This window comes from Rutidosis leptorrhynchoides, chromosome 6 (genome assembly GCF_046630445.1).
Source record: "Rutidosis leptorrhynchoides isolate AG116_Rl617_1_P2 chromosome 6, CSIRO_AGI_Rlap_v1, whole genome shotgun sequence".
Classification (NCBI taxonomy): domain Eukaryota; kingdom Viridiplantae; phylum Streptophyta; class Magnoliopsida; order Asterales; family Asteraceae; genus Rutidosis; species Rutidosis leptorrhynchoides.
This window is the reverse complement of record NC_092338.1, coordinates 108,472,448-108,489,136: the sequence shown is the minus strand read 5'-3', so window position 1 is coordinate 108,489,136 and position 16,689 is coordinate 108,472,448. Positions and strand designations below refer to the sequence as shown.

General features: G+C 34.1%; 1 long non-coding RNA gene across 1 annotated transcript; it reads left to right on the top strand.

Moving 5' to 3' along the window:
- Positions 1-12,553: 12,553 nt before the first annotated feature.
- Positions 12,554-15,487, top strand: LOC139852929 (uncharacterized). Its single transcript, XR_011761221.1, has 6 exons — positions 12,554-12,718; positions 12,829-13,180; positions 14,016-14,116; positions 14,209-14,359; positions 14,436-14,548; positions 14,684-15,487. It is a non-coding gene; the product is annotated as an uncharacterized lncRNA (long non-coding RNA).
- Positions 15,488-16,689: the final 1,202 nt, after the last annotated feature.

Genomic DNA, 16,689 nt, shown 5'->3' with positions numbered 1-16,689 from the left:
CTTTGAAATTTAAACGGAAATGATTACTAACTTTTGACTAACTCTTGTTAATGACACTATTGTAAATCACTTTTACTAAATATTCCGAATACCGTTAAAAGGAAAGGTTCTCTAAATCAAAATGGACCTCTCAATTGAGACTCGTAATCATAGTTCAATGTATCCGATAATTCAATCATTTGATATTATCTTTTAATCTCGTCGATAAACTTACATCGAACAAATACGTTCATGTAAAGTATAATTCATTCAATACCTTGATAGCATCATAAAATAGATCTCATATCTTATATTCATAATAACTAATCCGTTCAATGTTTCATTAATATAACTCAACTTAAAATCAGACATATGTATATGTATGTATATATTTATTTACACATAATTGTTCGTGAATCGTTTGGCATGGTCAAAGGATATTTGATTACAGAAATATAGTTTCAAAACTTTCGAGACTCAACATTACAGATTTTGCTTATCGTGTCGGATATATATAAAGATTAAAGTTTAAATTTGATCGGAAATTTCCGGGTCATCACAGTTTGAGGGTGGTAAGAAGTTGAAAAACGATGATTAACTCCGTACTTTTTTAGCACTTTCTCTAGTAGTTGATTTGTAAAATGAGTTCCACGATCACTGATTAATGCTTTTGGAATCCCAAAATGCGAGAAAAGATTTTTAAGAAAGTTGACAACAACTCGAGCATCGTTAGTGGGTAGGGCTTTTGCTTCAGCCCATTTAGAAACGTAATTGACTGCCACGAGAATGTATTTGCATTTGTTAGAAGCGGGGAATGGACCCATGAAGTCAATACCCCAAATGTCGAATACTTCGCATACTAGGATGCTTTGTTGTGGCATTTCGTCTCTCTTGGAGATATTTCCAGATCTTTAACAAGCATCACAAGTTTTTATCATATTGTATGCATCTTTAAAAATTGTAGGCCAGTAAAAACCTGAGTCAAAAACCTTTTTGGCTGTATAGCTTGGTCCGAAATGTCCACCAGCCGGTCCTTCATGACAGTGCTCTAGAATTTGTTGCGCTTCTTTGCTCTATACACATCGACGAATAACTTGATCAGCCCCTATACGAAAGAGGTTAGGGCTTTCCCAGAAGTAAAACTTCATATCAGCAAAGAATTTCTTCTTTTGCTGATAAGTTTGATTTTTAACAAGAATTCTTGCGGCTAGATAATTAGCATAGCCCGCAAACCATGGAATTTCTTCTTCTGTTTCAATTCTCATAAGGAACTCATTCGGAAAAGTATCGTGAATAACAGATTCGTCGAGTGTTTCTAAGTTAGGATTTTCAAGACGGGACAAGTGATCTGCAGCGAGATTTTCAGCTCCTTTTTTATCCTTAATTTCAATGTCGAATTCTTGTAGGAGAAGAATCCAACGAATTAGTCTAGGTTTAGCATCTTACTTTTTGAATAAATACTTTGGGGCTGAATGATCGGTATAAACAATTGTTTTAGATAACACTAAGTAAGATCTAAACTTATCGAAAGAAAAAACTACTGCAAGAAGCTCCTTCTCAGTAGTCGTGTAATTCAACTGAGCTCCTGTAAGTGTTTTACTTGCGTAATAGATTGGTTGAAACTTGTTATCTTGACGTTGACCTAAAACAGCTCCCATCGCGAAATCACTAGCATCACACATTAGCTCGAAAGGTTTGGACCAGTCGGGTGATACCATAATGGGTGCATTCGTAAGTTTATTTTTTAGAATTGAGAAAGCTTGTAAGCATTCGTCATTGAAGTCGAATGTACTGTCTTTCTCGAGAAGTTTAGTCATGGGTCGAGCGATTTTGGAAAAATCCTTTATGAATCGTCGATAGAATCCCGCATGACCTAAGAAACTTCGAATTCCTTTAACGTTAGTTGGAGGAGGAAGCTTTGAGATTACATCGATCTTAGCTTTGTCTACTTCCATTCCATCTCGAGAAATCTTGTGTCCTAAAACAATGCCTTCCTTCACCATGATGTGGCATTTTTCCCAATTTAAAACAAGATTTGATTCCTCACAACGAATTAACATTCGCTCGAGGTTTGAAAGGCATGAATCAAAGGAGTCTCCAAAAACAGAGAAATCGTCCATAAAGACTTCCATACTTCCTTCTATCATGTCGTGAAATATTGCCATCATACACCTTTGAAAAGTGCCTGGCGCGTTGCATAATCCGAACGGCATTCGTCGGTATGCGAATGTACCAAATGGACAAGTAAAAGTTGTCTTGTCTTGGTCTTTTGGATCAATGGGAATTTGAAAATAACCGGAGAATCCATCAAGGAAACAATAGTACTCCTTTCCCGCTAAACGTTCTAGCATTTGGTCAATATAAGGGAGTGGGAAATGATCTCTCCTTGTGGCGTCGTTTAACCGACGGTAGTCTATACAGACTCTCCAACCAGTGACTGTGTAACACCCCAGCTTAACATGACCACAATATTGTCCGCTTTGCCCGCAGGCGCACGGCTTTTTCTTGGCGACCACACACGAGAAGCACTTTCCCAGGAGGTCACCCATCCTGGTAGTGCTCTCGCCCGAGCACGCTTAACTGCAATGTACTCACACATCTGCTCTGCCTGTGATCCCAAAACGCGTTGTATCATTTAAGCGTGAGTATTACCTTATAATCTCATGATCACTCATGTCTGTGGGCGATGTGGGATTTGCCTAGGGTGTTACATTCACCCCCCCCCCTCAGGGACTCATCGTCCTCGATGAGGTTTGCCCCACCACCCCCAACATCACATTAGTGGCTCTGATACCATTCTGTAACACCCCAGCTTAACATGACCACAATATTGTCCGCTTTGCCCGCAGGCGCACGGCTTTTTCTTGGCGACCACACACGAGAAGCACTTTCCCAGGAGGTCACCCATCCTGGTAGTGCTCTCGCCCGAGCACGCTTAACTGCAATGTACTCACACATCTGCTCTGCCTGTGATCCCAAAACGCGTTGTATCATTTAAGCGTGAGTATTACCTTATAATCCCATGATCACTCATGTCTGTGGGCGATGTGGGATATGCCTAGGGTGTTACAGACTGTTCTTGTAGGAACAGGTTCATTATCATCATTAAGAACAACAGTTGTACCCCCTTTCTTGGGTACCACTTGAACAGGACTAACCCATGGGCTATCGGATATAGGGTATATTAACCCGGCATCAAGTAACTTGATAACCTCCTTCTTAACAACTTCTTTCATGTTAGGGTTTAACCTTTGTTGTCTTTGTACCACGGGTTTAAAATCTTCTTCCATTAGAATCTTATGGGTACAATAAGCGGAGTTAATCCCTAGAATTTCTGTTGTTTTCCAAGCAATTGCTTTCTTGTGAGTTTTTAGAACGGACATTAACCTATCCTTTTCGTCATTGGAAAGTTTTGATGAAATTATAACAGGTAATAGTGATGTACCTTGGAGAAAAGCATACTCCAAATGTTCCGGGAGTTCTTTAAGTTCCAAGGTTGGTGGTTCTTCCAAGGAAGATTTTATTCGGAACTTGTTACCATCGGTAATTTCTTCAAAGGGTTCATCTTCCTTGGGAATTTCTTCCTCACAGCAATCTTCATCGATGACTACTTTCAACAATTCGTCAAATTCAAGTTCTACATTGAATTCATCACCTTCATTCATTGAGGTGAAGTTCGAGGTGTCTATATTTAGTAATTCTTGCAATTCTTTTTCAACACAACAATCCACAATGTCTAACTTATAACATTCGTCATCGGAGGAGATAGGTTGTTTCATAGCTTTGTCTATGTTTAAGGTAACTCTATCTTCCCCTACACCGAGACTAAGCTTTTTATCTTTAACACGCACAATCGTGTCAGCGGTATTTAGAAATGGTCGCCCTAGAATTAGGGGAACCTTGCTATCTTCTTCCATTTCAAGCACAACGAAGTCGGCAGGAAAGATTAAATGATTAACTTTAACTGGTAGGTTTTCGGCAATACCAATAGGATAGTTAAAAGTTCTATCTGCTAGGCGTATACACATCCTAGTTGGTTTTAAATCGCCTAGGTTTAATTTTAAGTACAAGGAGTGTGGCATAAGATTGATACTTGCGCCTAAGTCAGCTAATGCATCGTACACTACTGAATCTCCCATCAGGCATGGAATAATGAAACTACCAGGATCTCCGAGTTTCGGTGGCATCTTTTGCTTTTGCAAAATTGCTAAGCATTCCTCATTGAGGAATGTGGTTGAAACTTCTTCATATTTACCTTTATCGACTATGAGATCCTTGATAAACCTTCCATAATTTGGCATACCCCTAAGAACTTCCGCGAGTGGCATGTTAATGCTAATTTGCTTGATCATATCTGCAAATTTTTTATATTGGCTCGCTAGTTTGTCTTTCTTTAATGCCTTTGGGTATGGAATAGGTGCCTTGTGCACCTTTACAGGTGTTTCTTCACTTTTCTTTAATATGATCTCTGGTGGATCATTCTTCTCTTGTTCTTTCTCAACACGCTCATCTATATCAACAGGTTCTTGTAAACTAGAAGAAGATAAAGGAACTTCTGAGGTTTTACTAGTTTCTGGGTTAACAGTTAAACCACTTCTAGTAGTTATAGCATTTACATACTCATTCCTTGTTTGATTGTTGTTGGGATTCACTTGAGTATTTGAGGGGAGAGCGCCTGGTGGCCTCTCTGATAGTAACTGTGAGATCCTTCCAACATCTCTTTCTAAATTCTGAATCGTAGCTTGTTGATTTCGAATTTGTTGAGTTTGAATTTCCGCAGTTTGCTCGTGCTTAACCATAAAATCTCTTAAGAGATCTTCTAAACCGGATTTCTTCTCGGGTTGTGGTTGTATAAGTGCTTGTGGTTGTGGTTGATTGTGTTGGAAATTATTTTGATAAATTCGTTGAGGTTGATTTCGGTTATTTAGGTTATTGTAACCTGGTGGTGCATTTCTTTGATTTTGATTTTGGAAATTTCGGTTATTTTGGTAAACCGGATTTCCTCCTTGATAGTTATTATTATTTAAACCTGAAGGTCCTCCTGTTTGATAGTTGTTAATTGGAGGATATTTTCGGTTATTTGATTCTATCGATGGAAAATCGTTGAAATTCATTTCACCTTTTCGTAAGTAACCTAGGAAATTTGCTTGCTCTTCCATCGTTGTTTTATCACAATCTCTAGTAAGATGGGGGCCTTGGCACATTTCACATCCTACCCTGATAGCATGCATTTCCTTGGTTACTTTCTCAATTTGTCTTGCTTGATTTGCCATTTGAACTTTTAAAGAAGCAATTTCATCATTGCTTTCGATATTAGCAACGATTGATGATCTAGAGAATTCTATCTCTTGATGCCAATTATGAGAATGTGCTGCTATATCAGCAATGATAATGTGAGCGTCTTCTGGTGTTTTCTTCATTATTGAACCTCCAGCTGCAATATCTATATCTTTTCTAGTAGCAACATTTACTCCTTTATAGAATATTTAGACTTTTTGGAATGTATTCAACCCGTGTTGAGGACATACCCTAAGCATTTTGTTGAATCGGGTCCAAGCTTCATAAAGGGTCTCGTTAAACTTTTGCTTGAAATGATTTATATCACATTGCAATTTTGCTGCTTTTGAAGCAGGGAAGAATTCTAACAAAAATTTGTCCATCATGTCATTCCAGTTTTCGATATAACCTTCTGGTAATGAGTCTAGCCAATCTCTTGCATCGTCCTTTAAGGACCATGGAAAGATTTTTAAACATGCGACTTCATCGGAGACATCCTTAATTTTGAATAGTTTGCAAATGCTTACAAACTTACGAAGATGCTCGTTAGCATCCTCATTTGGAGCTCCACCGAATTGGCATGTATTAGTCACCATGTGAAGGAATTGACCTTTTATTTCAAAGCCGTCAGTCATCGTAGGTTGGATAATTGCGTGGCCTTGACCTGTACTTGTCGTCTTCATTAATGCTTCCATCGTTTGATTTGTAACAGCCATCTCTTCTTCTTCTTTAATAACTGGCTCTATGATTGGTTGAATATCTGGTTCAGAGTTAGAATCTAATGAAGGTGATTCTAAATTCTCAGCGAGAGATTCTACTTCTTGAGCTCTTAAACGTTCGTGAAATTCTCTTTCGGGTTCCGGATATGGAGGAGTTAATTCAGTGTTGGAGGAACGTAAATTCATGCATTAATTTCTATCATAACACTAAAAGCTTTTCTAGGAATGAATTCCTATAAAAGGATCGAATAACCTAAAGTCTATTAAAATCTTTTAAACAAAACCGCATTCCCCGGCAGCGGCGCCAAAAAGTTGATGTGCTGAAACAGTACCTTTATTTATGAACGGATTTGAGTTGTTTTGTTACACGAATTGATTTATTGTATATATGATTTTTTAATGAATTTAGGTTGGTTTCAAACATATATAGGCAACTAGTCCTATCCGTGTAGTTTAGTTTGTTGGTAAATCCGGTTCGTTCCACAGGGAGACAGTGTTCAAATTATTATTATTTTAATAGTCTTTGAAGTTAATCTTATTTAAAGGGGGTTTTGGATTAGGAATTTATAATACTACATAATAATAATAAAATATAACTTAATCTTAACTTAATTACATTACTTATTAATTTATACGAATACATTATTTATAATTATTAACTTAAAAGTGAATTAATTGATACTAATAAGTTTATTACTAAATGATAATTAATAAAATAATAACTTTTAATAAAACTAATTGATTAGAATTTTGTTTTGAGCAATTATAATATAAATTTATATAAATTAACTACATAACAAGTTTTAATTAATTTAAAATAGGAATTATAATAATTAACTAATTATAAACTAATTACTTAAAATTAATAATAAAGCTTTTAATAAAAACCTTGAGATTTAAATAAATTCTAGTAAGATTAAAACATATATTAAAGAAAGTTGTAATAATTAATACTAATTATAAATTAATAACTTAAATATAATAATAAAATAGTAAAAACCCTAGATTTTAACCTAATTGATACAGTACTCGTATTTATACTTACGCGTTTCGCGTAATGATGTACGCGTTCCGCGTATAGTTTAAAACGTACGCGTATCGTGTAGAATTATATGCGATTCGCGTATGATATGATCGATGTGACAAAACAGTAACGAATAAACTGAATTATAATTTTGTGTAAATTTCTGAATAAATATAGGTAAATAATAATAATAATTAGCAATATATAAATAGGAGTGTTTACTTAAATGTGTCACCTCTAGATTCATGGATTGTTTTAAGTTTAAGCTCGTATTAAAATGTTTAGTATAAAACTTATATTTTCCTTTCGAATAAATATAAAGTTTTGGCTAACTAAATTAAATCTAATTTTCATTGGATTATATTTAGATAGTTACTAGTCCTTAAGTATTTAAATTGAGACCCAACCCAGTTTTGACCTTCGCCAAAACCCAAATCATAACGGTTTCCCTTTTTACAATTTCACTATTATATGACTAGTGATATTACCCAAACCACCGAACTTTACTTTTAATTTAGTGTTAGTAAATTAGTTATAAGTTCGTCTAGATCACTTTTAATGTTGAAGCTTAATTTATATAAATAAAAATAACTTTCGTTATTTTAATCTAACAAATTAAGTGACAGGGGTTAAATATCCAAATACATAATAATGGTTCTTTTAATTAGGCTCAATGTTAAAAATACTAAAGTTACATTTTTAATTATTACAAATGATAACAATCCATTTCACTAGGGCCTCTACATCTAAGCAAACACTAGGGAAATTTAGCTACTCATTATACTAGAGAAAACGTAAAAATATAAATATACAAACATAATAATAACGATAAAAATTGATAACGATAATTTTAATAAGATATACTTACGAAAGTCTTCACTCTCATTTAATTTAAACGGTAGAAAATTACAATAACAATACCCCTTTAGCGCGTACAATAATACCCTTAATCACGAACAATACACTCTTGAAACTGAAACTATCCTAAAAATTGAATCTTGAAACTGAAAATAATATAGAGTACAAAAGATACTAGAAAATAATAATGTGCACTGTGTTAAATTTGTGTATGTGAAATGTGTCTCTTTTTTTTCTGTGTACTCCCTCTACACCCCTGTATAAGTACTCCGTATTATAAGAGTTTTTGATTCAAGTAGTAGGTGAATTGAGTGTTAATTGGCTTTCTTGCTGTAGCACTGAAAAAGAAGGTATATTAAACACAAAAGCAGCCGTCCCATTTGCATTTGGAATCTGGATCTGGACAAGAGATTACGCGTTTCGCGTAGATGCCCACACGATCCGCGTAAGACTTAAATACTACGCGTTTCGCGTAAATCTTCACACGTTTCGCGTACGAGTTGTCGACAGTTTTCTTATTTTTATTTTTTCGTTTGTTCTCTGTTGATCCCGTGTTGACGTATATCGACTTGGAACTTTGTTTTGAACTCTTTTTCTTTGATCATCTTGGACTTGCATTCGAGTAACATTATCTTGATATATATTCGGTTTAAATTCGTCGTTTTATTGTTGTTTCTTTAAACTTTAAGCTCGCATTTACTTTTGTCGTTTTTCTCGTGAATTATGCATTTGAATGTCTTCGTTTCGGTAAAAGTTGATGAAATATAAATGATATTGCGTCGAAATATATGTATGTTTAAAGCAATATCAGCTCCCAAACTCGAAACCTTGAGCTCATGATACCACTTGTTAGGATTTTGACCAAAACAAGACAGGTGATTTATACTAATCACCATACCCACGAACGAAAAATGAATAATTAAAGCATAACGATAAATAAGAGCATAAAACGACACAGAATTTAACGTGGTTATATCCCAACTCCAAAACACAGAGAAGAGTTTACTCCACGGGCGCAAACTAGGAATTTTTCACTATAAATGTCGTGCACACATGTTATGTTATAATAGGGTGTTTAGACAGACAAAACTCAACAAGGAAACTACTTAATGAACAAGAAAACACGATTCTGGAAGTTTCCTCCCGTCAAAACCATTTTCGCAACGACAATGAATTTCTGGTGGTCGCGGGTTTTGTTTTCTCAACACATATGTGATTCTTGCGACCATAACTCTAAACTCGCGGTCACCAGTTTCATAGATTCAACAAACCTTGTTTAATTCGAACTTCGCACTCCAACATGTCCAAATTTTTCCTTAATAAAGTAAATAACTTCATGAAATATGACCCTTCAAATAAAATCCAATTAAAATTATCCTAATTTATAAATAACGGAACCTTTAAAAACTCCTGCATAATGTATGGTTTGTTTAACCGATCAAAGTCCCATATTCCCTCTTTTTCAAGCTCTTCCTATTATATATTAAAATTAATCTTCTTATTTTATATTTAAAGAGTACACCAATATACTTAAAAGATGCGGAGTAAAAGTTTACGGATGATTCTCTTCTGTTTTGACACAGGTCAATCTATATAGAATCCCGTGAGGTTACGAGGTTACAAGACTCCACTAATTTAAAAAGAATTTAATACAAAATACACTTTAAATTGTAGATGATACCGTTAAAGTTAAATGGAAGACCATATATATTTTTGAAACTTATCATTTTTTCTCTCTTAAATTGTAAAAGACACTACTGAATTTAACTAATCGGACATCATATATATATTTTGAATTTTTAGTTTTTACAAGGCAAACTACCACTAAAATAGAACTTAAATATAATTGGTACTGAAAAAAAAAATTGAGTCCCTGTTGATCTATAATCATGGAATCGCCACAACCTCTATTCTTCGTCTTCCACAAATCCAAACAATAAAAAACCTTAACATATGTATTTTTTTAACAGCGAGATTGAAATGACTGACGTGAGACCACCAAAGGAGTTTCCACCACCCGATTATTTTCGTTTCATGTGTCAGAGATGTTCCACCGCCTCAAGAGGACTCCATAACAAATCGCAAAGCAAATTGCATTATGAAATCCCCAAGTGAGACTCGAACTCGAGACCTCACGGACACCTAGAAGGAGCGGTGACCACTCAGCTAAATGGAGATGGTTTATAACATATGTAAATAGTGAATATATCCTTAACTCTCCGAATACCATAATAGAGGGCGTTGTGTTTGGAGCCTCAACATTATGTCATGATTTAGATAAAATATTTTAGCTGTGTGATTATGTCTTAAAGATCCGGGGGGGGGGGGGGGGGGGGGGGGGGGGGTAAAAGAGGTTTAAGCACGCTTGTGGGTTGAATTATGACTACAATTGAGTGATTGACAAGCTCAAAAGTGATAAAACTAGTGGAAAATCCTCGTTTTGATGCGTAATTTGACAGTTTTTAGTGTGTGTAAAGCTTAAAATTACGCATCATGCGTTTTCTAGGTTGGTTAGTGCGTGTATACTAATCACATGCTTGTTTGCCTTAATGCTACGCATCACACACCAAGCCACACACATCATGCGCGGTGAGTGGGCAAAAAACATTTTTTGAGATTTCGAAATTTTCATAAAACACATTAGGAAATAGATACATTTCTTGTGTATTAAAAAAGTATGAAGACGCGAGAGTTCATCGGGCCCAATGAAAGTTTTTGATAAGTTGGACCTTTAGACATTTGGCGTAGATTAGAGTTTTAGCCAATGGTCGGTCCGATAGGGTTTTAGCCAATGGTAAGTAACTATGGTTTTTCAATTCCTACTTTAAAAAACATCTTATCGCCAGTCATAGTCTCGTCAACACAACTAGATCTCAAATAAAATATTTTGTCAGATATAATGGCGGATGATAATATCATGGAGGTTCAACAAGATTACAAGTAAGTTCAATGTATAGTTTAGGGATTTATTTAAATCCATCCAGTTGTTAGATATTATATGTTGATAATTAATTATAATTATTTTACAATTGTTTCACAGTTTAGAAGACACAATTCTACTTGTGAATATGTTTGGTAGTTGTTTTGTGGCTAACAAAAATATCGGAGATCTTTTGTGGTCTTATTCAAACCCCAATGAGAAAAAACGGATACTAATTTGTCCTGATCAAGAACCATCATTAGTATTACATGAGGGTTTAAGTTTAACTATGTCCTTCAATAGTAAGGTATTATTAGTTTATTAATCGTGTTACTGTTGTAGTGTATATTATTTATTTATATATTGTATCTGTATATTCTATTTAATTGGATATGCAATTTAGATTCTATAATCTCAATGTGTTATTAAATAAAAGTAACAACTTTACGTATAAAAGTAACAATTTGTAAGATAAATGACTTATTTTCAACAAAATAATAAGTTTATAGTAATTTAGAATGCTAATCACTTTTGATAATATGGCGATGATTTTTTATAAAGTCATAAGGGGCGTTTTTCAAATAATCTTTTAATGTTATATATCAATGTCTTCAAAAGAAAGTAAATAATCACTCCTGCCATCACGACTATCATCATTATCGATTCCTAACGAAGATAAAATTCTCGCGCTTCGCTGCGAGGGGATTTTCGTCGGTTGATGGTCGGTTAGTTAAACGTATAAAAAACGGTTAAAGTTAGGTTAATTAAAAAAATAAATAACAATTTAATATCTGCGTAAGAAAAACAAACAAAAATAATATTTAGACTATATACATAACTAAAAAATAGTAATATTTACTTCCTCTGTCTCATAAATAGTCCTATTTGATTTTGAGATGCCCCAAATTAATAGTCTACTTCCATAAATAGAAAAATATAAGAAGCTTAAGTTCTATTATGCCCTTAATGTATGTGAATAGGATTAAAAGAGAAAAAAAATGTAAGGGTAAAACTGGAAAGTAAACATAAAGTACAATACTTTTATGACATTTCCTTAAACTGTGTTTTTTTTGTCTGTAGGCTATTAATATGAGACGGAGAGAGTAAGATTTAGAGTAGTTACATACTAAAAAAAGTCTAGACCCTAGACAATATAATGTCACCAAATTTCATCATCGAATTATAATGTAAAAATCATAATTAAATAATCAATACCATACTCTAAAATACACGAAGTAATAATAAAACACTATGGCAAGCCGTGGAATGGGTATGTTTATATTCGTTATGGAAGAATCGGAACTTATTGGTGTTTCAAAACAAAAGATGTATCTTGCCGGTAATCTTCAACGATATTCAAGTGAAATCATTCGAATGGATATCGACTAGGATCAAGGGTAAAAGCATCGATTGGCACTGTTGGCTTACTAATCCATCAATGTATCTCAATTCATAAGTTAGTTCCGGGGTGCAATCTTTGCAACCCACTCGTAGCTAACTTGTGATCTTTCGTGTAATTTGTTGGGCCGGTCGGTTGTTTGACCGTGTCATCGTTGAACATTTTAAGTTTATATAATAATAATACTATCTTGCTTTAAAAAAAAAAAAAAAAAAAAAAAAAAACTATGCATGACAATTGAGAAATACACGAGGTACTGTATTAGACCAAAAGGGCCCAAATAACAAAATGTAGACCAAAGCCCACACGGTAACCCTAATTCATCTAATATGATATCTCTACTCACTCCTCCAAATGCTATAACCGCTGCTAAACAAAGACACACACACAGAAATGGCCCCTATATTCACGCCAATACCTCCCTTAACATCATGAAACTCATCCTAACATCACAAACTTCGTTCCATACAAAAATTGATAGCAGAATCGCTGGAAAGGACTACACTCTTCCCCTTCACCGTTCGAACCGCTGCCCAATTTTGGTCAGTTCTGTCATTTCTTTTGCAAATCGCTACCATTTTGTAAAAATTTGTGGTGTTTTAATGGTTACACACTGGTAGTCTTCATATATTTATGTGTATTATTATGTCAGACCGGTGTGGTGGTTGTTGGCGGTGGACAACGGTGTACTACCCTGGTGTTTTCCGGAAGTTGACAACGATGGCCCTCACAGATCTGAACCGTCTCAATCTTCCCAAACTGCCATCTTTATTTTTAGGCTAAACCGCCTGGCTGGTGGCTCACCGTGGTGGTTCACACTGGTATTTAGCGACGATGGCCTAGGGTGGTGACTCACGGTGGTAGTGGCCGCCGGCGGTGGTTGTGGGCTTGTGGCGACGGTGGAGGTGTTGGCAGTTGTGTTTTAGTCAAAGGGTTTTTTAAGCTGGGTTGCTGTTTGGTAGCTGTAACATGTGCATTGTTGGTTGTAACTTGTTTATGAAAGTGTGAGATTACAAATTTACCCTCATGAACAGTGAAAAGCGCATCATAATTATTATAGTAGTATATTATTAGTATAATAAATCTACAACATAGTTACAGGAGCAAACAATTCTGAAATTATCAATAAAACCATGTGAACGGCCATCATTAAGTATATGTCTAACCTCAACAGAAGAGTTCTCATAAAATCCTTTATAAATAAAAGGCGAACCGTATAGATTTATACTCCAATTTACCGGTACTTGAAGCTTAGAGTGTACGTGGTAACCTAAATTTTTAATCTTCAAATCATCGACCCGTTTTAAAAACGTTTCCGCTGATAGTTTCTGTTCAACCCAACCATAAATTGGTGGCATGTTTGATCTAGAAGAATATTTTGGTGCATGGTATACAAACAATTGTGTTATACCATTTGATCGATATTCTGTTGTAGCATCAGATGAGATGTGGGCCCGTCAGTTTATTGTATACCATGCATCAAAATATTCTTCTAATTCAGACATGCCACTAATTTTTGGTTCGGTTGAACAGAAACTATCAACTGATATGTTTTTAAAATGGGTCGATATTTGAAGATTAAAAATTTAGGTTTCAAAACAAAACACGCTTACAAACTCGAGAATCACGTGCACTCTAAGCTTCGAGTACTGGTCGATTGGAGTATAAATCTATACGATTCGCCTTTTGTATATAAAGGATTTTATGAGAACTCTTCGGTTGCGGTTAGATGTATATTTAATGATGGCCGTTCACATGGTTTTTATTGAGAATTGTTTGCTCCTACAACTATGTTTTAGATTTTTTAGGAATGGATAATGATGATAGTCGTGATGGCAGGGTGATTATTTACTTTCTTTTGAAGACATTGGTATGACATTAGAAGATTATTTGGAAAACGCCCCTTATAACTTTATAAAAAATCATCGTCATATTATCAGGTATGGTTTCCTAACTATAATTTGTACATTACTTATATTTATTGAACTTCTAAGTTATTTTTAATTTATTTATCTGTTACACTAATGATCAGGGATATATTTTATTGGGCTTGAAGGATGTATTGGTAAAAGGATTTTTCATAGGGTGTATTAGCAACAGTACTGTCATGATCAACATCGAATATCAATGTGTTAGAATTTTTGCATGTGGTCTAATCTAAGATATAGACACCTTTACAGAAGGTATTTTCACTTGTTAATGTTATATTCTCAGCAACCTTTTTTTGCTTAAAAATATTTCTTATTTTTTGTTTTATAGCTCATGACAAGAGGAGCTTGGGAAACCTAGTGTAGTCCTCTTTACACTTTTTGTACTGATATGCCCGCAGAAACCTCTTCCTTATTTAACACATTAAAAACTGAAGAACTCAGGTAACATTTATTTTATTAGAATTTAATTAAAGCAAAGTGAAATTTGTTTGCATTATCATTATCATCATCATTCTAATTCTAATTCATAATTGATAAGTGACATTGATTGATATTTTTAATTTTGATTTACTGTAGCTGGGACGATCTCCTCCCACATCATGCTTTTTGGACTCCCGATTGGGTAAAGGGTTTTCTTTGCGAGCTACGCGAAGTTCTAAAAGTGTGTCGTCAATGGGTTTACCCCATTAACAAGTGTTATCCTGATATAACCCAACATAGTTGGTACAATAAGTTTTGTGAGGAGATATTTGTTGAGATGGATGCATTCTTCATAGCACAACAAATGGCACACCAAAATACACATTGGCCAAGTGGGTACAACGTCACAAATACTTGTGACTTTCTTAAATTCATAAGAAATTACAAAGTCATATTAGTTCCAACTTTCATGTGACTCAAACTGGACGATGGGGTTTTAAGGAAATCGATTTTGAAATAGCTACTAGAATAATGGACAGATTTCCTGGTCTAGCTGATGCTTTAGTCACAACCGTGAAAAGCTTGGTAAAATCTCATCCACCTCCAAGCTTTTCACTGTAGTGACTAAAGCATCAACTAAATCAGGAAATCTGTCCATTATTCTAGTAGCTATTTCGGAATCGATTTCCTTAAAACCCCATCGTCCAGTTTGAGTCACATGAAAGTTGGAACTAATATGACTTTGTAATTTCTTATGAATTTAAGAAACTCATAGGTATTTGTGACGTTGTACCCACTTGGCATCCAAGTGTTGTAACTTTCTAGGTTTGTTGATTCTCATCTTTATGTACTAGAACTAACACACGGGTTAATTAGTATTCATTAATATTTCATAGACGTAACTTTGTGTGTCTATGAGAAAAGAGACACGTCCAGAGTTTATAAAAATCTCCTACACATTTTAAGAAAAATGTCCAATAATGTGTATACCAAGCGCAATTCATAGCTCCGCGATCGAAAGAAATAGACTCCTACGAAGGTTTTGTTTAGACATGCATATACATACATTTTTTCATTATTTGTATCCTTTTTTCATACATATATGGTAGATCAACAAAGAATTGGTTTGGATGTTGCTAGGTCTCATCCAATGGGAGCCACTTCTTTGGGCACTCCATAAATTTAAGGCATATTCAAGCCTTCACCAAGACAAAACTATCTATATCATAGAATAATAATAATTAAAATACAATGAATACACGTTGGGATTTAGATGTGAGAGCTCGAATATACATTAGTTTGATATGCACTTAGTTTTTATGAAATGCTTTTACGGTTTTTCCATTTTTCATTACTTCATATTAGAGTGTGACTATTTATTATTTGAATAATCCATCCTATCTAAATAGGATTGTAGCTTAATAGATGTGTTCAATTGAGATCGTTTTCATTTTATAAAAATGTTGAGAGAACACTTAATTTATTAACTAAGGATTTTTTTAGTGACAGCTTTTAAAACTGCCATTAATAATTAAAAATATGCATAACATTTTATACAATATGACGGTTGTGAGAAGTTATTTGTAGAAAGTTAGTTGATTATCTAAAATTTACAAGCATATATTAAGAATGTTGTTAGATTAATGTGCAGGATACGACATATAACTATTTGTTCATATCCATTTGAGTCGGGTCATACATATATACATCTAAACGTCAAATGAAATATATATGATGTATATATATTACTCGAGTAACGAAATAAATTAATTGGACACCATATATATTTTTAAATTGTAAAAGACACTACTTAATTTAATTAATCGAACACCATATATATATATATATATATATATATATATATATATATATATATATATATATATATATATATATATATATATATATATAAATTTTTTTTTTTTTTTTTTTTTTTTTTTTTTTTTGAATTAGTAATTTTTTACAAAGTAAACTACCACCAAAATAGAATTGAAATATAAGTGGTACTGAAAAAAAAAGTAGGGTCCATGTTGATTTATAATCATGGAATCGCCACTACCTCTATTCTTCGTCTTCCACAATTCCAAACAATAAAAAAACCTTAACATATGTATTTTCTTTTTTTTAACAGCGAGATTGAAATGACTGGCGTGAGACCACCA